This window comes from Ictidomys tridecemlineatus, chromosome 13 (assembly GCF_052094955.1).
Source record: "Ictidomys tridecemlineatus isolate mIctTri1 chromosome 13, mIctTri1.hap1, whole genome shotgun sequence".
NCBI lineage: Eukaryota > Metazoa > Chordata > Mammalia > Rodentia > Sciuridae > Ictidomys > Ictidomys tridecemlineatus.
In genome coordinates, this window is record NC_135489.1 from 25,387,149 (window position 1) to 25,411,051 (window position 23,903).

General features: G+C 45.3%; 1 long non-coding RNA gene across 1 annotated transcript in view; it reads left to right on the forward strand.

Annotated features, from left to right (window-relative positions):
* The first annotated feature begins 277 nt into the window (after positions 1–277).
* LOC144370112 (uncharacterized) overlaps positions 278–23,903 on the forward strand; it is a 37,227-nt gene continuing 13,601 nt past the window's right edge. Inside the window, exons 1-2 of the long non-coding RNA XR_013430052.1 lie at positions 278–374; positions 2,917–3,035. This is a non-coding gene — a long non-coding RNA (uncharacterized LOC144370112). The remainder of the gene's footprint in view (positions 375–2,916; positions 3,036–23,903) is intronic.

A 23,903-nucleotide genomic window follows, 5' to 3' on the forward strand; every position in this document is an offset into this window, starting at 1 on the left:
GACAGTGCTGTCACCACTGGGATCTGAACAGTTGCAGCTGATCTTTTCCACCAAGACCTGACTCTGCCTGATTCTCCTGCATTGCCCAGAGACCTGACGTCCACGCAATATGGGTTAGCTGCTAACACTCCTCCGTGTGGGATTCTGGAATCTTCCATTCCTTCCTTCTCCCTACCATCCAGTCTTGACACTATAAATTCCTGATGAAACCCTCCATGTATCTTTTGTTCATTGATAGAATTTCCTGTCCCACTTTGTCACTGTAGGGAGAGGATGACTCCTTCGGAATCCTTTTAAGGCCTGAAATGCAGCCTTTTCCCACTGTGACCCTGGGCCATTTGTGGAGGGAGAATGGCAGCAGAGGAGGAAGGAAGGTGAGCTGGAGCTGAAGTCCCATCCGCTTGTCTGTGACCACCTGGATTTGCAATCCAGGGTGCAGGCAATAAGAAAGTGACTAGTGTGCCTGTTGGAAGCGGGCAGCTGGCAGAGTGACGTCCCTGGAGCTGCAGTCCCAGCCTCCCCGAATCTGTTCATCACTACACTGGACAGAGAGGAGGCCTGGTGCTGTGCCATACATTTGTCTGGTTCAGGCCTTCTGGGGACACGCAAAGCCCCTTTGATCTGCTCCTATCTAGGTTAGGGGATATCTGTGGCAGAGAAGGGATTGGGGACTAAAGAAAGTAAAATCTATGCTTTCTTGGTGGGCAGCAGCCCCCACGGGACCTTGGGTGTGGACAGTTTCAGGGTGGGGCTTGCTCCCTGTCCCAGCTTCCTGCCAACCTCCCCCTTGTCACTTTTCCTTGCTTAGGCCTCAAGCTGGAGTTAAGCCGGGGCTTATACTACCCACCACCTAGCAGTGTGACATCTGTGAATGGATTTCTAATTACACATATAAATCAGCATGATTGGAAATTCTTGAAATTTTATTGGGAAGGAAATTTATAGTGATTAAAACCAATTAATTTGGGCCTCCTATTAATCCAGGCGGCAGGGTGGGGGCTGCGAAGCTACCGTGCTCCTGGAAGCCATTGGGTGGGGATGGGCTCAACTTGAGGGCCACTGGGGGCATGTGCTCATTTTTCAGGTTACAAATGCTCATCCCATGTTTTAAATTACATCCCTGTCCCCGGCCACGTATCTTGTTTTGTGTCTAAAAATAGAGTTCTGGGCTTTCACTAAAGATTCAGAAACACTAAAAGGAATCTTTTTAATCAAAATAAAGAACCCTTTTTAATTACTCAGCCTCCCTCACAGTTGGAGGTAATAATTGTCGTGTGCTCTTAAGTAGGGCTGTTATTAGATTTCCCTGGGGCTCCTCTATTTTCTAGAAGTTTGCAATCCTGGCTGTTGAATGCCAGAGGAGAAGGAGTCAACTCTGGTCTCTTGAAATCTGTAATGTTAAGATGAGGTAGGGAAAACTCACTTGGTCACATGGAAATAGGTGGGAGAGGAGTGAGCTATGGCAGGTAACTGAGTCTCCCTCGGGAAGAACCTCCTGGTGGTTCCACACTGTGGGTGAGATGCAATTCCTCTCTGTGTTAGGGTTCTCCAAAGAGGTAAAATCAAATTATATATATATATATATATATATATACACACATATATATACACATTTATGTGTATGTTTATATATACACATGCATACATTATATATACATATACACATATGTGCACATATGTGTATATACATATATGCAAAGAAGTCTATTATGAACAATTCACTCATGCAGCTATGGAGGCTGGTAAGTCCTATATTCTGCTGTGTGCAGGCTGGAGGCCTGTGAAAGCCAGTGGTATGAATCCAGTCTATATCCAAAGACCTGAGAACTAAGAGAACCAAAATGGTATAAGTTCCAGTTTGAGTCTAAAGGCCCAAAATTAGAAGTAATGGTGTCAAGGGCAGGAGAAGATGGATGGTCTGACTCAAGCCAAGGGAGAAAATTTGCACTTCTACCTTTTTGTTCTATTTGAGCTCTCAAAGGATTGAATGATGCCATATATATTGCTGAAGGCAGATTTTTTTTTAACTTACTCTATGGACTTTAATACTAATCTCTTTTGGAAACATCCTCATAGATAAATCCAGAAATAATCATTTACCAGCTATCTGGGCATCCCTTAGTCCAGTTATGTGGACACATAAAATTTATCATCATGATCTTTATGACTGACCATCTCTGTCCTATCTGATGTCTTCTTTCTAAGAGCCAACAAAGACTACATCCTATTCCCATCCAGGCCTGTTTCCACCAACTCAACCCCAAATCTGGGCAGATGACAATAGCCCTGGATTTGTGTCATGGGGCTGTTGTGCGAAAGCATCACAAACTGGGCAGCCTAAAATGACAGAAATAGATGGTCTCATAGTCCTAGGGACTAAAAGTCTGCATTCCAGGCATCAGCAGGGCTGTCTGTCTTCTAAAACCTGTGGGGGAGAACACCTTCATACCCCCTCTAGCTCTGGTGTTTTCTGGCAATCCTTGGCAATCTCTGGCTTGTAGATGCACCACTTCCATCTCTGCCTGTCACCATGGCCTTCTCTCTCCCTGTGTGTGTCTGTTTTTCCCCTTTCTCATGAGGACACCAGTCATGTTGGATTAGAGCACACACCAATAACCTCATCTTGGTTATAACTGCAAAACCCCTATTTTCAAATAAGGTCACATTCACAGTTAGCAGGGGGTAGAATTCCAACACAACTCAACCCATGACAAGATATTTTTGAAAGATCCCGTAAGTTCTAGGACTGTTTTTGGTTCTACTGTTGGGAGGACTTATAACTTTAAAGGATGTAGTTAAATCTTGTCCTTGTTCCTTCACTGGTTATTGTTTTTGACTCTGCACTGTGTACATTTTGGACATTAGAGTTCCTACTTTGCTCATTAATTCTTTCTGCTGGCACTTTTACTTTTGCAGCATGGGACAGAGTGAGATCAACTCCTGGGTTCTTTCCCTCCTGGCCACACAACGACACAGCATTCCCCAGCCTATCAGCAGATCATTGAGGCCATGTGATGAACTCTGTCAAATGGAAGGTAGGGAGAAATGCAAGCTCCTGGGCTTGACCTCTGAAACCTTCTGTGTACTATTCCACACATTCTCTTTTCTAGTCTGCAGGATGAATGTGGACAATTTGGTGGGGGGTTTGGAGGTATAAAAATGATGATGTCATTAATTGGAAGAATCTTGGGTCTTTGGGTCACTTCAAGGGGCAGAAATTCCATGGCCCCTTCCTCCACTGTCATTGACTTCCTTTACTGTGACATGAAATCAACCTAGCGCTGATAAGGCACTGGGATTTTAGTGTGGCTTAATGGAATGCTTAGGCTACCTGACTGACACTCATCATCAGGAGTGTTAACATTCCCATCCTGCCTACACCCCCAAGTGAGCCTTACATGCAGTTAAAAGCTGGCACTGAAGCAGGAGACAGTGTTTACCTCTTGTGACCATAGACTCTGCCAGGAGAAGAGAGGAGTACATTTTTCCCTGTCTGCATGGAAGCCACATGGGATTTCCCATCAGTACATTCAGATTGTGCTACATGTTAGCTTTCTTCTCTTTCGAAGCATCACTGTCTTGTTCAGCCTCTCTCAAGCCCCTCAAGTTTCCAATTGCCCAATTACTATCTTTCATTCTTCTTGCAAAATATGGATTTATTATATTCTCATTCTTAAACTGTCCTTACTTATTTACACAAATTATTCTCCTACCCCAATTCTCATATCCACCGCCCCCCCACCACCCCTGCTCAGGACCATGCCCCTGCTCTGACTCCAAATTTATTGTTTTCTACTTTGCTATTTAACCACCATCTGAAGTGTTCCAACCATTTACTGGATTTCATAAATTTACTGGACTTTTTCTCATTCTACATTTATTTCACTTGAGATTTACCCCAAGGTTTGGCTTTTCCTTTTTCAAGTAACCCATTTAGAAAAGTATTTGGGAAGCCTCTAAATCCTTGCTTATTTGAAAATGTCTTTATTCTGCCTTTGCTATGGAACAATATGTGTTTGGTTATAGAAACTTTAGATTCAGAACAACTTTCCATCAGAACTTTGTTCACATTGCTCTATTGTCCCTCAGCACATGGTGGCATTTGAATCCTCTTTCTTTGTTCTACTCTATTCAAGGATCTTTTCTTGTCCTTGGTGTTCTGAAATTCCACAAGGCTATATCTTGGTGGGGGTTCTTTTTATTTATTGTCTGAGCCTGTGGTCTGAACCTGAGTGTATGTCTTAAGCTCTGGGAAATTGTCTTGTATTATCTCTTTGATTATTTCCTCTTCTCCATGTTCCCTGGTCTGTCTTTCTGGAATACCTAATAGCCAAATATTGAGCCTCCTGGATTCATCTTCTTAGTCTCATGTAATTTCACTCATATTTTTTAATCTCTATAGTTTATTTTGGAAGACTACATTCTGAGAAATTTCTTCAACTTTTTTATGGAAGAATATTATTTACATTTCTAAGTGCTCCTTTATTTCTTTTTAAAAACATCTTTTTTTTTCATAGTACTCTGTTCTTATTAAATGAATGTATTGTACTCCCAAAACTCCCTGATGATTTTTCAATTTGAAAATGTTAAAAGTTTTCTGAGCCCTCTTGGTTTTCTCAGGAAATCAATGTTTCTACTATTTTTCCTCCTTCACATTGCTAATGCTCCTCCTAGGCTAATGCCTCTCAGAAGTTTATACATATTATAGAAGGAAGACTGGTATGGATTTCCCTTGCTAGATGTAGGTCTTTTCTTCTGACTTGAAATTCTTTGTGTGTTTGCTCAGCTGGTACATTTTGACTTAAAATGCACGATCTGGGACACATCTGTGAGGCCACCTTCATCTCCAACACACACACACACATACACACACACACACACACACACACACACACACAGTGGCAAAATGATCCCACATGAAAGCCAGGAACATTAGAAGTCTCGAGTCAGTTCCTTCAATGCTTATAGAAAAAAGCCACCACATTCTTCGGCATAAAGTTGTTTTCTAAGCCACCAACACTCAGGAGTTGTTTTGGAGGTAGGTGGAGACATAGGAAGAAGGACACCAAAAGGTACACTGTAGACCTTAAATATAGACTTTCAATCAGTCTGCCTGTTTGTAGTCCCAACTTTCATTCCTGTTGTCACTGTTAGTTAGAGGGACACTGGGAGGCAAGGAAGATGTGTTCCAGGCCAAGGGAAATTTGCTTCTGAGCATCTTTGTTGTGCATTGTGACCTGTAGATTTCTTGCCTATTTCCTTCATCAACATGCTCTGGGAAATTTTTTATAGGATACAGTGAACTTCCACGCTTGTCATCTGTGTCTGTAGACCACCATTGGCTTTATTGTTATAGGTCTGTTTCTTTTTATTTTCCTGTAGTTCATTTCACAGATATCTCAAGAGGGTAGGAAAATGGATGTATGTGGTTAGATTGCTATCTGGAATCAGGAGCAGCAAATGTTACCTTATCTGAGGAAACTGAACAGGTCTGTTCTCTGCAACCCAGAGAGGCTGAATCATGCACCTTTTATTTGTTTATTTATTTACTTTACATATGAGAAAATAGAGACCCAAGGAGTTAAAGCCATAGCTCTGCTTCCAACCCTAATCCTGGTCTTCTAGGGCAGGGCTTTGGTGCAAGTGGAAGCAATGATCTGGATCCAAAAAAAAAAAAATTGAATTAGATGAATTAGAAAATAAATTTGAAAACCAGAATAATTTGGAAGGACCACCCATGCATGTTTACAAGTAAATGAGGGCTGTTGTTACGCTTTAAACTTTTTCCTTCTTTTGAGTCAGTTAAACTTCCTTATGCAGTTTAGCTTCTGTCATTTCCTTAACACACAGGTGAACTTTGCATACCATTGCCTATGACAGATTTCCAATGCATGGGTGTGGATAGGTGTGAAGCCCCAAGGTCAGCAAGGTAGGATGATGATGTTCTTAGGTTTGCTGTATTCTATAGGACAGAGACTTTCTACTCCAGCCAAGAAAAGGGGAAAAGAAAAAGAGGGTGCAATCTAACATAAAGAGATGAGCTTCCTTCTTCTCATTCCCCTTTTAATGACTTCTTAAACACCCCCTTTCCCAATCTCAGCCCCTTTTATTTATTGGGATACATTTATTCACTGTGAACTATTAGGCCTCACTGTCCCACCCATTCCATTCCAAGGAAAGTGCAGTGTTTCCTGGGAATGTACTGGGGGAAGGTGAGGATCCCGGTCATCAGTCAGGGAGATGATGTGGATATAGGTTGCTCCCAAACCATGTCCCTCACATCCATTGCCAGAGGGCAGGGTTGGGTTTTTTGAAGATTTGAGTTCATTCGGATTTTCCTCTAATTCTATGACTTTTTTTTTTTTTCTTAAACCTCTGCATCCTCTACCAAATAGTAAGGCATCTTCCATCAGGCTCTCCATGGATCAGTCCTGTGGGGACGTGGATGGGTCATGGAGGGGGGGGATTGTGTTTCTTAACCATGTGTCCCCCTCAGTGCGTGAACATGAGAGGAGGGAAAAGCGAATATTTACTAAAGGCCAGGCTTTGGGCTTGATGCCCTTTGTATGCTCTTACACCTCCTGACAACCTTAGGAGTTGACAGCGTCCCACTTTCCAGATGAGCACACTGAGGTACAGAAACAAATCACTAACCCAAGCTCATACACGCTGGGATTTCAGCTCCTTCCGGCTTCCAAGATTGTGTTCTTTCTAAAACACCTTAAACACTGTATGTTCTTGGTATATTTTTATCAAACTGAATCCAACCAAGCATTTCACACAAGTCCTGGGAGTGAGGTTTTGAAGCTGGATATGGCCCTGGAGAACTGGCAGAGACCCACCCCTCAATCCTGGTTCCCTGGCATCTGAATCCCTTTAAATCAGCCTGGTAATTGCTCTGGGCTTGCTGCGAAGCAGTGCATTTAACAAAACAAACACAGGTTCCATTTCACATGCAAGTAAATATTTTCCCCAAGCGATTAGCACCCAGACAGCTAATAATTACCCCATGTGACACTTTTAAAAGCTGACTATGCATATTTATGGAAAATGATTATTATCACAATATTAGGAGCTCATTAATCCACCAGAGCACATGTGAGAACATTCCAGAGTCAATGGAACATTTGCGCGCAGTAAATACCCATCTGCTTTGAAAGCTGGTGTGGTGGTGCGCGAGCATTCCACAGGTAGGAAAGCCCTTCAGATGAGGGTGGATGGTGTTTGGAACACCATTGCTCTTTAGAAACACAATACTGCAAATGTGTGTGTTTATTCACGCACCCACACCCTGCACACACCTCCACATCCCCCCCCACCCCTCCCACCAAAATTTAAGAAAGACTGTCTTCCTTCTCCCAAATACCTGCTTCACCTAGGGCTGGAGATCCCACCCTTGAAGGACCTGCTTAGGTTAGTGGCTAAGCCATGGAAGGTGTCATTACAATGCAGACAGACACTGGCATCTGTTGGCATACATTAGGGCAATGAGTGGCCAAGATGAATGTGGGGTGGGAATGTCTTTCCGGAACCTAACTGGAATGGAATTGTTCCAGCAGAAGCCCCAGCAGGGCAGGAGTTCTAGCAGAGCTTCTGTAGAAGGAGGTCTTGGGCCCAAGACTTGTGACAAGTCACCAGTCCTGGTTTCTACAATGGATTTGGCATGAAACTTTGAACAAATTGTTTAATCAGTGCAGACTCAGTTTTCTCATCTGTAGAAATAAAGCATTGGATTAGAATCATCTGCAAACAGTATTTTTTTTTTCTGCTTTCATCTTATTTCTTTAAGAACAAAGGGAGGAGATACTGTTGAAGGTAAGCCAGGGTGATAACATCAAAAGCCTTCAATCCTTCCCAGTGGTGCCAGGAGAACACGCCCCTTTCAAGTTCATAGTCCGCATCTCAAACACAATACCCCAACCATTCCCACGAGTCTCTACCTCATTTCTCTTTTCTGCAGGACTCATCCCCTGAAAAGGTGATTCTATTCCCCTCACCCAACTCTTCAACCCACCACTCACTCACCACACCAGGTGGCCTCCTGGTGGGTAAATCCAATGGGCCATTTTCAAATTACCTTGGGTGGCCTCCTGGTGACATCTGGCCCTGTGGGCCTTACCCTCTTCCTGCAAAAAACGTCTGCTCCCTTAGCTTCCATGATTTCTCTATGTCTTGGATTCCTGCTGCTCAGGCCTCTCCTTCTCCATTTTGGCTCCTCTTCCTATGCTCATCTTTCAGCACTGGTGCTCCCCAGGGTGAGTCAGCCTCCATACCCTCTGCCTGGGATGCCCTGGTGTACCCTGGACTTCAGGTGTCTTTTTAGTCCTGGTCACCTTCAAAACCGTATTTCCAGCCCAGGCCATTCTCCTGAGTTCCAGATTCATTCAATACAAGTTATTTCTGGAACTTTCCACAACCAAGTTCTGTGAGCCTCTCAAACTTCACGTTACCTAAGCAGAACTCATCTCTACCCTGCTCCACCAGGGTCCTCCTGTGAGCCTCCACTTGCAGGTCTCTGGGCTCTGTTAGGACTTATTAGTTCTACTTCTGGATCTCCCTTCTCTCCACCCCACTGTCCTACCCTGCTCGGGCAGTTGATGTTCTTTTATTTGGTTCATCGTGGTGGCCACTTTCTCATCTCGCTGCTTGCAGCACCTCCCCTCTCTCCCCTCCCCACATGGCCATCACAGTGTGTAGTTCTTGGACCATTTGTATTTAGTTATAAATCTAATCACAGAGTCACTCCCTGCCCCAAATCTTTCTGTATTGGATTTTTGTTTTTGACATCTAGCATCCGTTCATTGTTCTAACTTCTGATTTTCCTTTAGGAAATACCAACTCCCTCAGCCTTCAATCTCATTCCACTTCTTGGGGGACGTGCAACGTGTCACCCCACCATAAACACATTGTCTCATTTTACTCTCCTGGCCATAGTGGTGTTCAAGGATGGGCCATTCTAACTAAACATAGCCCAGGACTTTAGCTTGGATTATCTGGAAAAGGGTTTGTTATTCTTGAACCTGGGAGGATGTGAGGCTAGAGCAGCTGTGTGTGGCCTCCATGTATGGCTGTAGCAAGGAACTGGCTCTTGGAGGACAGCAGAGCTAGGCTGAGATGGCAAAACCAGGCCCTCATGGCTTGTCTGAGCCCTGACTTCTACCTGCAGGTGGCTGACCATCCCTGTTTCCAACTGCAAGTGCCAATAATTCTCTTTTTTGCTAAGCCAGAGGGGCTGGGATTTCTTCCATTTTCTACTGATACATATTCAGGGGTCTCCATTGCCCATGGGATGAAGTTCCTCACAAGGCTCTCAAGGCCTTTTCCACCTGGCTTTGCCTGCCCTTAGCCTCTTCTCTTTCACCTTCTGCCTTACCCCTGATGCTCCGGCAGGATGCAACTCCTTCCAGTTCCCCCAATACACTTTATCACTTTATTGTAATTACATTAGGGAAATGGGCTATTGTTTATTTTATTCACTTCTGTTGCCCCAGGTCCTAACAGGACACTTGGAATGTGGTTGATACTTACTAAATATTTGTAAAATCTCTCAGTGGCTGCTGTCTGGTAGATTAATTTGTTCTTAGGCCAAATTTCATTTCATTAATTTATTTATTCAAAAAACATTTATTTAATGTTTACTATACATCAGAAGCTAACAAGGATATGATATAATATAATACCATATATATTTTCTCTGTAGTTGAGATGTGTCACTCTGCAGTAAGAACATGGGGAAAATCTCTCCCAATATTTCCTGGGGATTCAGGGATGTTAGGAAAGACCCCATAGGGAGGAAAAAGCTAAGGATAACCATATTAGTAGCTGTACTCTAACAATAATGACACCATGTAACGGGTGCTATGTTCACCATTTTAATCCACCTCTATTTCCCATTAGTTGCCACAAGTAAATGGGTTATCTTGGTGCCAACATCATGATGATCATAAAAGCAAATACAGGTGTGGAGTTGGAAGGTATTATCCTCCACATCAACTAGAATGTGAAAATATAAATTTTTAAAGCCACTGAGAATTCTTATATTTTGAAGACCCACATTGGCAAATAATGCTACAGACCATGGGTTGGGAGGGCATTGAGTGGCCTTGAGCAGATGGGCATGCTGGACTTTTCTGACTGGCTGTGTGGTTAGTGAGAGGGGTGGGAACTGCCCGAGACCCAGGGGAGCCAAGACAAGTGCAGGGACCTGAGCATGGAGTGGGCGCGGGCAGAGGGACACCCTGAAAGATGGTGAGGAGACGAGTGCACAGGGATTGGGAGTTGACTGAACATGGACCTGGGGGAGGGCAGTCTTGACAGTCTCCAGGTGTCCGTCCTGGATGCTTGGTAGATAATGGTACCATCATGAGGAACAATTCCAGAAAGGGAGCTGGTTTTGTGGGGATGCTGATGACTTTGACTTTGGACATCCTGAACTTAGGTGCTTACTAACTGAAGGATATGCAGACCTGGGAATTGAGAGAGGGGTCTGGCCTAAGACAAACATAAACCCGGTGTTCTGAGTTCCCCTGAAGGCCAAAGGGTGGGCCTTAGGGGGCTGACGAATCCTGTGACATTTATGCAAAAATTTGTGTGAGGAGAGAGGCTCCTCAGCTTTCCTCAGATTCTCCAAATGGTCTATGTCATTTGAGAGGAGGAAATGACAACCTGAGGAAGAGCCAGAAGACCACTGGAGGGAGGGGAAAGAGTCCATAGAGGTAGAAACTAGGAGAGAGCAGGACAGCACAGAGGGGAGAGTGAACAAGGATGTCAGATGCAGAGGACTGGCCCAGCAAGATGGAGATGGGCCTACTGTTTTGTCAAGAATTGGTAACCTTTGCCAGGAGATGGAAGGAGCTGGATGACATGGTCTTTCACGTGACCTTGGTCAAATTTACTGTCTCTAGGACACGGCTCACCTCTGGATGACTGAACGGAGGGAGAAAGAGAACATGCCTTAGCCTTGGCGGACCTTGATTGGGAAGGGTGGGGAGACGGGAGACAGGAGAGGCTCGAATGTTCTAAATCTTTGGTGGCGTATTAGTAAATTTTCCATCACTGTGACAAAATACCTGAGAAAATCAACCTAGAAGAAGGAAAGATTTGTTTAGGCTCATGGTTCCACAGGATTTGGTCCGTGGTCACTTGGCTCTGTTACTTCAGGCCTGTGGGGATGTAAACCAACATGGCGGGAAGCACAATGTGGAGCAAAGCTGCCCACCACCTCCTGGTGGCCAGGAGGCAAAAAGAGAGTAGAAGGAGCTGGGGTTCCAATACCCTGTCCAAGGACACACTCCCAGGGACCTAAATTCCATTACTAGCCCCCCCACCCTCCTGAAGTTGGCTTCACTAATGAAAAACGGCACACTGAGGATGAAGCCTTTAACTCATGGCCTTTGGGGGACAGTTGAGATTTAAACCACAACGTGGGGCAACATGAACATGTCTGTACCCTAACTGGACCAGTGGAGGGAGAGGTTAGGACATACACGGAGGGAAGATGCTCAGTGGATTGAAATATCTGTAGATGGAGAGGCATGACATTGCTTTTTTTAAAAATTATTATTGGTTCTTTTCAGCTGTACATGACAGTAGAATCCATTCTGACATAATTATAAAAGCCTGGAATATATCTTGCTTTCATTCAGTTGCCAGCACCTCTGCTTCCCCTTCCTTCCTCCCACCTGCTTCCTTCCCTCTATTGATCCACCTGCCATTTACCCATAGTTATTTTTTTTTTAATTAATTTCTTGTGGAGGTTCACGATGCTGAGATTCACTGTGGTGTGTTCATCTATGCACACAGGAAAGCTGTGTCAGGTCTATTCCACTGTCTTTCGTTTTCCCATCCCCACTGCCTTTCACTTCCCTTGGACAGTATTGTTTGAAGGCATAGTGTAGTAATCAAATATTCAAAATACAGTTAAGAACAGCAAATTAGGAGATGGCTGTAGTTAAAAGACAACTGGTTTTTCAGAGCGCCCAAGAGGAGAGGACATGCCACCCCCACCGAGGAGGGAGTCCAGGGAGCCCAGGATTGGTCAGGAGAACTGAGGACGAGATCCTTTATTGTGGTTTCTGTGGGAAGAACAGACTGAGGTAGGGGACGCAGGATTAGGATTGCTAGCTTGAGTCATTCCAGCAGAGGGGCTATCCCTAGTTGTCCAGTATATGGCTCTAGGATGACAAGGGCAGGAGACAGTGACCTAGGGTGGTGGCATGGAGACTCTGAATTGATGGGATTCTATGTGAAAGGCACTGATAGGCAAGAATTTATTGTCTCTGGGGCGTGGCTCACCTGGGAGGGACAGTCCCTGCAGGGTCTGGGAGGCCCCAGATGTCAAGGCAGCCAATGTAGAAAATGCAGCTGTACCTCCTACAGGTATCTAGAGCATGGATGGGTGGTTTGGCTATGGAGGGAAGAGAAGCACCTCTTTTAGAGTGGGCCTTAGGTAAGGCTGGACATCGCTGCTGCGCCCATGTCTGTGTGTCCCTGGGCGCACATGTGCATGCCCACACATGTGAGGAGGCTGGAAAATCTGAGGAATTTAACACCTTCTTCCCCTTTAATGTTGCTAAGGGACCAAGGCACAGGTGTGCCTGGGCTTCTTGTTCTGCCTTTGAAATTTCTCACATGATCCTGGTCAAGTGACTTCCTCTCTCTGTCTCAGCCTTGATCCAGAGGGAGGTGAATCTGAGCATCACAGGACTTAATGCTGCACAGGGTGTCACTTCTGATCACTGAGGGCAGCTGTCTAAGGAAGGTTGTCCTTTCATAAATACCCACATAGAAAAAGCCCTCCTTAAGTGACAGATGAGAAGGGAAAGAGTTCATCTGACAAACAGAGGCACTCTACCACTTAGCTACATCTCTATCCCTTTTTTTAAAAAAAATTTTTTTTGGATTTTATTTTGAGACAGTATCTTGCTAAGTTTCTGAGACTAGCCTCCAACTTACAATCCTCCTGCCTCCACCTCTGGAGTTCCTGAGGGTACAGGCATGTGCCACTTTGCCTGGCTCAGAAGATGACAGCCTTTCCTATGATTCTGAGTGTTTATAAATACTTGGCAACTTAACTGATTTCTCAGAGGCAGGAAACCCTAACACTGAAGTTCTAGAAGTCACTGACATGGGAAACCAATCAAAACAAAAACAAAGTGTCTCTGATAATCGGGTAAAGGCAAAAAGAGTTCCACAGCCCAGCTCTGGTATGTACCTAATTGTACAAGGACATGTATTCAGTAACAGCTTTTTCAAATTTAACTAGTGTCTTTGGACATCTATTGTATGTCAGACATTGTGTACAGGGTTTACTTTTGAATAAGAGATAACCTCAGAACTCAAGAATGAATTATATTGCTTACATTCAATCTTTGATAGATTTAGCACCCACCTATAGGAGTATTGGTACTATTTTTATTTTTGTTTATTTTTCTTTTAGGTTTTTGGTGTTGGGGACTGAATTCAGGCCCTTGGGTATGCTAAGCATGTACTCTACCATGGAGCTATACCTCTGGCCCTGTTATTTTTATTTTAGTGGAGTTTTCTGGTCCCGATTCTATAAGTCTGTGCAGGACCCAGGAATCAGCATCTATAACAAGCATCTATAACAAGCTTTCCTGGTGACTCTGATGAAGGAGATCCAAGACAACAGATTGAGAATGTCAGCTAAGAGTCAGTTGTAGGTCAGGTATATGAGACTGGTCTGTTCAAGAAACGAGGGGCTGACAGCAGAGGAACAAATGAAGTCATTCATGTCATCTCTGTGCCACATCCTCACAGATGAAGGGTAGAAGCCATTTAACTACTCAAAAGGAGGGACCTTCCATAAGAAGGATGAAGCTGTGGCTCCCAAGGAGGGAGGATCAGGAAACAAGAAGAACTTTAGGTTTCACCAGCAGCTATATAGTCCTGGGTTGTAGCATGCAGATGAACATCTGTATGCAAATGAATGGGCATGGGTGTGTTCCAATAAAACTTTATTTACAAAAATGGGTTCTGAATATTATTCACAATAGCCAAAATATGGAAACAACCTAAATACCCACTGACCAAGGAATGGATCAAGAAAACTAGGTTTATACACAAAACAGGATGTATTTGGCCTTTAAAAAGGAGAAGCTCATCAAAATTGCATTTTGAAATGTGTGCTTTTTTGCATATTAGTTATGCTCCAATAAAGTTATTATTGATAAAAGGGTGGCCAGAGGGGTTTGAACCCTGCTCTCCAACCGGAGTGCTGGGTTCTGACTCTAGGTTTGCTGAAGGTGCTGCGGCTGCCCAGCCTGGAGGGAGAACTCACTTTTGCTCAGGGAGAAGAGTGAGTCCTTCCTCCAGGCTGGGCCGTGGGTGCTGAGGTCACCAGCTCTCTGAGAGGTGGTGAAGTCATGACAAGGTGCTGCACAGACAACATCTGACAATTCCTGGCAACACTTTGTACATCTAAGGCATGAACTCAAGCACCATGGGTTAAAAAATGACACTTCTTACCAAGAAACAGCAAGCACGGCTCCTTCTGTTTACTGAATACTTACCGTGCCCCAGACACAACACTGAACACTTTCAGGTTTCAGCACATCCTTTGGCAACCTTGTCAGATAAATTGTAATATGATCACCATTTTCTAGATGGGAAAACCAAGGCTCAGAGGAATGAAACAACCTGCCTGAGTAAGCTAGAAAGCAATCAAGCGAGGACTCAAAACCGGGAGGCCCAGCTCCAGCATCTTACCATAGCACGGCCAGATAAGGTGGAGCTTGTCTCATATGCACGAAACTTACAGGTTAGATGGGGACCCCAGCAGGGCCGTGCGTTCTCACCCTCAGATTGCCTTGGAAACTCAGGGTGACAAGGGTCATGTGATGGAGGAGTGGCATCTGAAAGTTCAATGAATTATGCCTCTACCTGGACAGTCTTGGCTTGTTGGAATTACCAAGTTGTAATCAGAAAGTGCTTGTTAAAATAATCAGACTTAGAGAGGTGGAGTGAGAAATAGGAATTAGAAGTTGCCTCCGGATCATTCAGTGAGGGATTGACTTGTCATTTTCTAGGAACTTCTGGAGCCTTTGACTTTATACTTCTGCCTCCAACCTAGAGAAGCTGCAGTTTTAATCTGGGAGAAGAAATTGATTCTGCCTCTAGGTTTTCCTCTGCTGGCCAAGCTATCCAGGGGCAACCTCAGATTTGCATTTCTATCACTACTTTGCTAAGCCTGATTAAGTTCCTGAGAATTATCTGACCACCTCCCTGGTTTTCAAAACTACCTCTAGCTTCTTATAATTCTAATCAAACTTTGTTTTGGAAATAACCATGTTTCTCTGGGAACTTCTAAAAGCATCATTCTCTTTTCTTCTTATATGAAGTTTTAGGGAAATATTTTTCTTTTTTTTTTTTAAGAGAGAGTGAGAGAGGAGAGAGAGAGATAGAGAGAATTTTTAACATTTATTTTTTAGTTCTCGGCGGACACAACATCTTTGTTGGTATGTGGTGCTGAGGATCGAACCCGGGCCGCACGCATGCCAGGCGAGCACGCTACTGCTTGTGCCACATCCCCAGCCCTATTTAATTTTTCTTTCCAGATTTACTTAGCTTAGCTACAGACATCAGAAGCATGGTAAAATTTTCCATTTTTACAGCCCCTTTTCAAAGTTGGCTGACAGTGTGGGTTGGGTGCTCGCCGCCCCACCCTTCTGATTTTAGATGATGAGAGGCAGGTATTAGAAACGTAGGAACTTTGGGCAAGTTGAACTTGGGCTCTATGGAGCTGTGACCTTTGGATCTAGGGGCAAAAGGCAAAGTTGCTCAATTCAGATTGGAACTTCCCCTTTTTTAAACTTGTAAGAAGGTGCACCCTGTTTTCTCCTTTATGATGTATACACTTCTGTTTTTGTAGGGAAATGATTTCTCCAGAGCCCTGCTGTCTACTTTTCTATGCCAGTCCTTGGTTAGATTTCAGGCTCCTGGAAGACCTGCCAGATTTGCTTGTTAGCTCCACATTTCCTGGAAGCTTCTGGAATGGCCAGCTTACTGTCCTGGTTGTGGAAATGTACCAGCACCCTCCTGCCCAAGATTCTCATTCAAAAGGTGACTTTGCTGATGGCCTCTGCTTGCTGGGGCTGCAGAAGAACAGCGTGTGTCCTTGTGCGCGTGTGCATGACCTTTTTTTAAAGAGCAGAGTAAATCTTAGATAGATCTGATAATCATCTCAAAAACTCTGCCTTGCCATTTACATTCCCAACTTAGTCTCCCCTCTACATCAAGGACAAAAATAACGGCTTGTAGGGCTTAACGGCTTAGGGATAGAAAACTTAACACTGGTCGGATTCTGCCCAAATCCTATCAGATTTTCTTGCTTCTCATAAACCTTTAATCAGCATCAGTGGTGTATGAATGTGTGTGTGTGTGTGTGTACATGCACCACATGCTGTCTTCTCATCTCAATCAACATAAATACCGTAGCCACAGTAGAAATGACCTGTGTGCCAATCGGAGTTGTTTTAGAAATGGCTTCTGGTCTTGGCTGTCTCTAAGGCGGCCGATCCTCTGACCCAGGCAGTGGATGGCGCAGAGGGTTCCAAGCTTCCTGACTCTTACATGCCAAGGCTCCAAGCTCTCTGTTTGCTGCTGTTCAAGGCTCCATAGGCAATGCAAAGGTGTTTGGGGCCCAGAAATCTGGGGTGTAAGTCCAGAGGATCCCATCCTAAATATCTGTCATTAAACAGGCCCCTCCTTCCCCATCCCCACTTGGCAGTGAAAGTCAGTCAGTTCTGAGTTTCATGGGGTCACTTTTGGGGTTTGTTGGGGGATGCACTGCATGTCCTCTGGGACAGTTTCCAATGTCATCCTCAGGATGAAGAGGTGGGGACCAAAGGGCTTTCGGAGGATGGAGGAGGTGGCCCCTGTCAGGGAGGGCCCCCTTCTCCAGATCTCAGTGAGGCCAGGGACAGACCTTGGGAGGTGGGCTCGGGGGCATCCTGAGGCAGGAATGGAGTGGCATGTGCAGCAATGCCTATCTCTGTCTCTACTGGCTGAGCCACATCTCACTTACGTGTCCAATGCCTGCTGTGTGCCAGGCTCTGGGCCAGGCAGGAGCTGAATGTAGGGGTTTGGGGTTTGGGGATAATGGGGGCCAAGGCAGAGATAAAATGTGAGAAAGTACCTGGGCTTCCTTGAAGTCTCAGCACATGGAATCAAACACCCTCCCCCCCAAGACACAGGCCACATGCACACATATGCACACACGTGCCCCACAAACACAAAGTGCTGGTGAGAAGCAGTGCTTATTGAAGTCTCCCTCCTTCCCTTCTTCCCTCTCTTCTACCTTTCCTCTTCTTCCTCCTTCATCCCCCCACCCCCATTTTCCCCTTTTTAATAAAATAAAAAAAAAAACACACACTCATACCCCACTGATGCTGATTAAATACCACACAGCAGAACTGGACCCAGTTCTCTTATAAATTATGTTCTTAGAGTTTTATCCCATGGTAAATGTCTCATTTCTCCTTCTCTGTCCTTTCTTCCTCCTCGGCCACAACCTGTCCCCCTCAGCTGACTTGAAGAACCGTCATCCTTTTCTCATTTGAAGAACTTGGGCTCTCCCAATCCTCCCAGGTTCATCTTTATTTTCCCAGACAAATAAACCCCCCTAGGGCATAGACACCCCCTTCAGGCTCATCCTCACTAGCGGATTGGGTAGGCAGTAGAGGCTCTGGATTGGGGGCTGCAGGGAACGGAGGGTCCCAAGGTCCAGAGGATGGCTGGAGGGGCCTGGCAGCGGCTGGGAGTGGCTGGTGTGGGCAGCGGCATCTCCACTCCACAGGCTGTTGCTGAGTGGGGATCCTGGCTCTTTTATTTGTTTCCCAAGAAGGTGAAAAATTCTATGTTATGTGAGATCACCTAATTTAAAAATACTGGCCATGAATTTAATCCTATAAAAAAATCCCTAAAGGGGCCAAAAATTAGACTGTGGGCTGACTCTGCTCCTGGGAATGTGGCTTCAGGCTGAGCCCCGGGGTGCTCGGGCTTCAGGGCCTCTTGGGACTGGCTCTGGTGACTTCTGTTTCTCTTCCCCACCTGCCACTGGGAGCTATTTCACAGACATGGAACCCCTGGGGAAACTTCCAGATTTTGCTGCCACCAACCCCCGACCCCGAATTCCACAGGAAGGGTGGGGGCAAAGAGAAGGAGCAAGGGAAGTGCCCTCTGAGCCACGCTTCACCAGGGTCTGTGGTGGCTCCAGTCTCAGTGGTGGAACTTGGGAACTGCTCGGAGCAGGTAAGATCCCCCCTAGTTTTCTTGGCTGTGCTTTTGTTGTGGTTGCCTGCGTTTTATTCATAGAGAGAATTCTAGACTATTCATATTGCATCTTCCAGGTAGGTTCTGTCTCCTGTATTAGGGGAAGTAATAGTTCATCCACAAAATGAATTTTATGAGTGGTTCCTGGTGCCTGGCACATGATGTTGAATAGGTTGCTCCTGGAGACAGAGATCGTGACTAAGTCAATTCTAGCTTCCATCCTTGACCTCAGGAGGCTGGAACTCCCTGGAGAGGTGCTCTTGCACCCTGCCCACAGTTGGCTGTGTCATGAGAGCTATTCCAGAACACAGCCAATCTGGCTCTCGCCCTTCTGGGAGACAGGAGCTGGGACAGAGCACAGGAGCTCTTGCCAGAAGGGGTGTCTGCCCTCAGTTGCTCCCTTCTTGGGTCTGGCTGCTCACCACCAGGTGGGGCTGATGGGGAAGGACTGGGCCAGGCTCCAGGGCTCCTGTCTGAATTGGGAGCTGACCAGCAAGGTGTGTTCTCTCAGGCAAAAATGAGTCCTAAAGGCTTGGCCCTGTCTGAGAGCGGCCTGGGCAAAGCTTCATGACCACAGGTCAAGTTTCTCTGGGACTGGGTTATTGCCACGGGGAAGGCTTGTAGCTGAGCACTAAGATCTTTGAGAGCTGTCCTTGGTAGCAATCGCCCGCCAGCTCATTGAGTTTAGGGGCAGGATTAAAAACCTAAGGGAAGACTGAGGCCACTCTCTGAACCTGGCCAGGGTCATGTGAACCTTAGTGGTTCTTACCAGGACAGCAGAAATAGTTTCCTAGTCCACCTCCAACCTACGCAAGTGAGAGGAGAACCCTAAAATGCTAGTCCAATTACATTGTCCAGTATCTGACATGTTCAGTAGCTCCCCACTCAGCGTGGGGACAAAGCCTTTCCTGAGCTTATCCCTGTTCCTCTGTCGTCTTCCCTCCTTTCTCTCTCCTCTACTGCTAGCGTAGGCTTCATCCATTCTTTTCTCCAGATGTCTGCACTCTATGCTGTTGGGATGGCAATAGCTAAAAATTTGCTTCTTGCAGAGAGGGGGTGGCCCATCAGATACAACTAGAGGATCAGGTAAAGATCTTTAAAGAGACTGAGTTGGGTGCTCTGCCATCCTGCCTCTCCCCCTTTCTCCTTCTTCCCTTTGGAAAGCAGATGTAATGGCTAGAATTCCAGCAACTATTTTGCATCATGAAGGAAAGGCTAAGAGGATCACAGAAGCCTTAGCTTTAATTTAATCAAGTCTCTGAAACTAATGTTCACATCTTGAATTTTTGCATTTGAGGCAAAGCTTCCATGTGCTTAAGCTACTACAACTGTGCAATTCCCAAGTGATGCAACTTCAAGTAATTGTTTCTTTTGCCTAAGCTAATTCAAGATGAATTATTTACAAAATTACCTTGACTGTATCTCAGAGTGTTGGGTATATAGTAAACACCAATTAACTAATTCATAGGAGTTGAGGGTTATCCCATGGGGAAGTGAAAGGGTATGAGGAATAAATGCAAGAGGTGAGCCAGGGCCAGGACAAATCTTTTCAGTGGGAGGAATTCCTCAATTGCCTCAGAGCAAAAGACTCTTCATTCCATGAATTACCCAACCCATGACGTTTCTGGCATGTGTCTACAACAGAGGACAAATTTTATTAAGAAAAAGAAACAACAAAACTGTACTAAATAGAACTTTATGTATTCAGATTGTGTGGAATTGTGTGCCATTTTGTGGAGAAACAGACAAACTGGACCACAAACTAGAAAATCATGAGATGTTTATCAGAAATACAATTAATAATAACCTGATGCATTTCTGGTTTCACTCTGAAACCAATACCTGTTCAACCAAATCTGTATCTCCACCTACTGCTTGGACACAGGGATATGACCTGAGAGTTCAGAGAAGCAGCATTAATATGTAATGTCTGTCTGTCTATCTATCTATCTATCTATCTATCTATCATCTGCCATCATCTATCTTCTATCTATTCATCCTTCCATTAAGAGAGTTGAAGGAATTGTCGTATGTGACGGTGAGATTGGCCAGCTGGCTGGAAATTTCAGCAGGGGCCTATTGATGTCACTCTTGGATCCAAAGATTGTCTGATGGTAGAATTTCTGCCTGCTCGGGGAACTCAGTGTTTTATCTTGAAGCCTTCAACAGATGGGATGAGGCCCACCCTTATTATGGAGGGTAGTTGGTTTTACTCAAAGTCTACTGATTTAAATGTCAATCATATCCCCAAAATACCTTCATAGCATCAATCTAGATTTGAGTTTGGTAGGGCATCTGGGCACTGTAGCCCAGCCAAGTTGACACATACAACTAATCCTTACAGGCTCCATACTTCTCAGACCAGTAGGAGGTCACCATAGTGAATTGTTTGTCATTACCAAAGCCAATAAATAGACACAAACACCTTAGAAACATCACGACACCAAAGGTTAAAATGAAAAGACATTTTAGATAAATTACACGGAAAAAAATTTACAATCACATCCCCTTTCCATCTTCTCCACCATCCTATAAAAACCCAGCCAATTGGACTTGAGAATGTATATTATTAAACTGACAGTACAAATGATGGCCTAGTCTGGACGCTTGTTTTCCAAGAGTCAGACTCAGACAGTAGAGTAGCTAATTGGTCAGAATGAGAATTTTTCGTGCCATTGTGTCCAAGTATTTGGACCAGGCAACACTGTGTGGAGATGACACTGCTGTTGGCTAACCTAACCCCAGGACACCCCCTCTCCAGCCACTTGTCAGAAAGGGGTGGTCAGGGTTCTGGAACAGTCCTGCATGAAGAGATTTTGCATGTGTGATGGTTAAGTGTGTCAGCTTGACTGGATTAAGGGACAGCTGGAGAACCGGTGAAGCATTGCTTCCTTGAGGTGTTTTTAGAGGAGTCTGGTTTGTCAGTTGGTGGGCTAACGGAGGAAGATCTGTCTTCAGTGTGGGCAGGCACCATCCAAGACCGAAGGCCTACACAGACAAACATGGATCTCCTCATTCTCTCCTGGATGACCCTCTGTTCCTTTCTGCCCATGAACATTAGAGCTCCAGGCTCTCTGGCCTTTGGACTCCAGGACTTCCGCAGTCCCTGGGTTCTCAGGCTTCAGACTTGGACTGATGGTTACACCATTGGCCTCCCTGGTTCTGAGGTGTTCCGACTTGGACCAAAGCCATGCTGCTGACCTCCCAGTGTCCCAGCTTGGGAGGCATGGGACATCTCAGTCAGGCAGCCTCTGGTTCATTCATTCCCTTTTCTCCCCAGTAATATTCATGGAACTGCTTCTGAGGGGTACTGTCCTGGTACCAGGGATAGTATGATGTGCCCAAACAGATGCAGCTTCTGACCTCTCAGAGCCCACATTCTAATGGGAAGAGAGAAACGAAACTAACACTCCCAAGAATCGGTACATAAATAATAGCTAAGAATTGTGCAGGGCAGTGGAGCTGGGCTGGGGAGACTAAAGGAGGCCCCTGGCTTAGCAGGGGGTTTGGCAAAGCTTGTCAGAGGGAATGGTGGCTCTTAGGGACCAGGCAGTTCTTATTATTCTCTGTTCCAAAGTCACTGCTCTGTCCCCCAATTTGCTTAGAGGAGTTTGAGTGGATCCTGCTCTGGGTAACCAACCTTAGAGAGAAAGTTAGAAAACAAAAAAGTGTTCAGAAGTCAAACCACAGCTCATGGAGGGACTCCAGATCCCAGAACAGAGGATGGTAGGAGATATTTTGAGGGAGAAGAGTATTTGCACTTCTTTTCAATAATACTGTTGATTCTAAGGCTCTTCCTGAGTAAGGGGCTGCTTGGAGAAGCTGAGCAGCCGCCCCTTCCGTTGGCAGGAGGGCTGCCCGTGGCGGTGGAGGGCGTTCCTGCAGATCCCTGGCCCAGGAGGAAATGTTGACATGATTCCAGGCCTGGGGAAGAAGAGAAGCTGGGCTCCCAGGAGCCCAGGCACAGCCCTTGGCTCTGTGGGGACCTTCCCTGTGTTAAAATGCATTGACTGTGAGTCAACATTTCCCTCGCAGCAGGGGGTTCTGTGCCGAGTTCCTTGGCCTCATTTCCTTCACAGGACCCGGATGATTGGCAGACAGCGGTGAATGACAAGTCCCCCAAATAAGGGAGGGGGTTTGGCAGGGGAAAGCTGCCCTGACTTTTTGACAAAGCTCTTAGAGGTGGGGACATGTGAATAGCATCCTGTCACATGCAGAAAGTGTATTCACAAAGTACATCTCTGGGTGCAGGAGAGAGCTTGCATGTTCCAGAGAGGACAGAGGCCATGGGAGAGGCCATCAATGCAGGGGAGGCCACACTGAATGGGCGGGCTGGCTTTGAAGCATGGATTGCCAGTTCCTGATGTCTCAGGCCAGAACACCACAGGAGTTTGATGTCACAGGCCCCTGAACATTTGCTTGATTTTATTCCAGCCTCTAGATGGGAATTTGAAGGGCTGGGTCCCAGTTCTGCCTGTGCCAACCTGCTGTGAAACTCCAGGCAAATTGCTTGAGCTCTCTGAGCCTCAGTCCCTGTGTATAGAAATGGAGGATCTGTGAAATGAAGGTTCTTCCAGCTCTATTGTGGAATCTTATGGGAAGTTCTTTTTTTTTTTTTCTTACCCATTTTAGCTGCTATTAACTGGGCTTTTATGTGTGTGATAACATACTATAATGTGTGTGATGGGAAACAAGGCCAACTGCTATTTGGTGTCAGGCTTCCACAGAATGGGGCATCTCCATGTTAGGGGGTTTAGGATGGCAGATTCAAACTCCTTCCTACTCCTCATAGACACTCCCGCATGTCTTTATGGCCTAGAGTTTTAAGAGCCATCAGTCAGATGGACAGAATTTAGTTGCCCAACCATGGGAAATTGTAGCTGGGAAGAAGACTTCTGCTCACATAGGGGTCTGCTAAAAGTTTGTGATTTTCTGCAATTTCAGGATTTTTTTTTTTTTGTGTGTGTGTGTGTGAAATTTCATGACTGTAGTTTTTATTCTATTTCTATGTGGTGCCGGGGATTAAACCCAGTGCCTCACACCTGCTAGACAAGCGCTCTACCACTGAGCCATAACCCTGGCCCCTCGTGACTGTAGTTTTTAAACTCTTAACTTTAGTATAGCCTAAATAATCTAAAATCTTGGAAAGATAGTTCAGAGGTACCACACTAACCCCCACTCCACTTTACCCAGTGTTCACCTTCCTCTAGAGTAAAGACACACCTTCCCAGCTTTATCTAATGTTAACACCTTACATGACTATGACACATTTATCAAAACTGAGACATTAACGTTTGTACAATACTTTTATCACATGACAGGCTTTATTTGGATTCTCTAGTTTTCCCACGTGTGATCCTTTCCATTTGTAGGATCCAGCAAGGGTCCTGTCTCTGCAGGGTCCTCTGCTCTGGGACAGTTCCTGACTTCCCTTTTCTGTTTTCCCTTGACTTCGACACTTTTGAAGAAAGTCCCTCAGTTTGGATCTGTCTTGTGATTAGAAGGGGGTTTTGGAGTCGGAGGAGGATGCGGCAGAGACTGGTTTGCTAACCTCGGTCACTCGGCCAAGGCAATGTCTGCCAGGTTCCCATCCTGGAGTTACTACTTCCTCC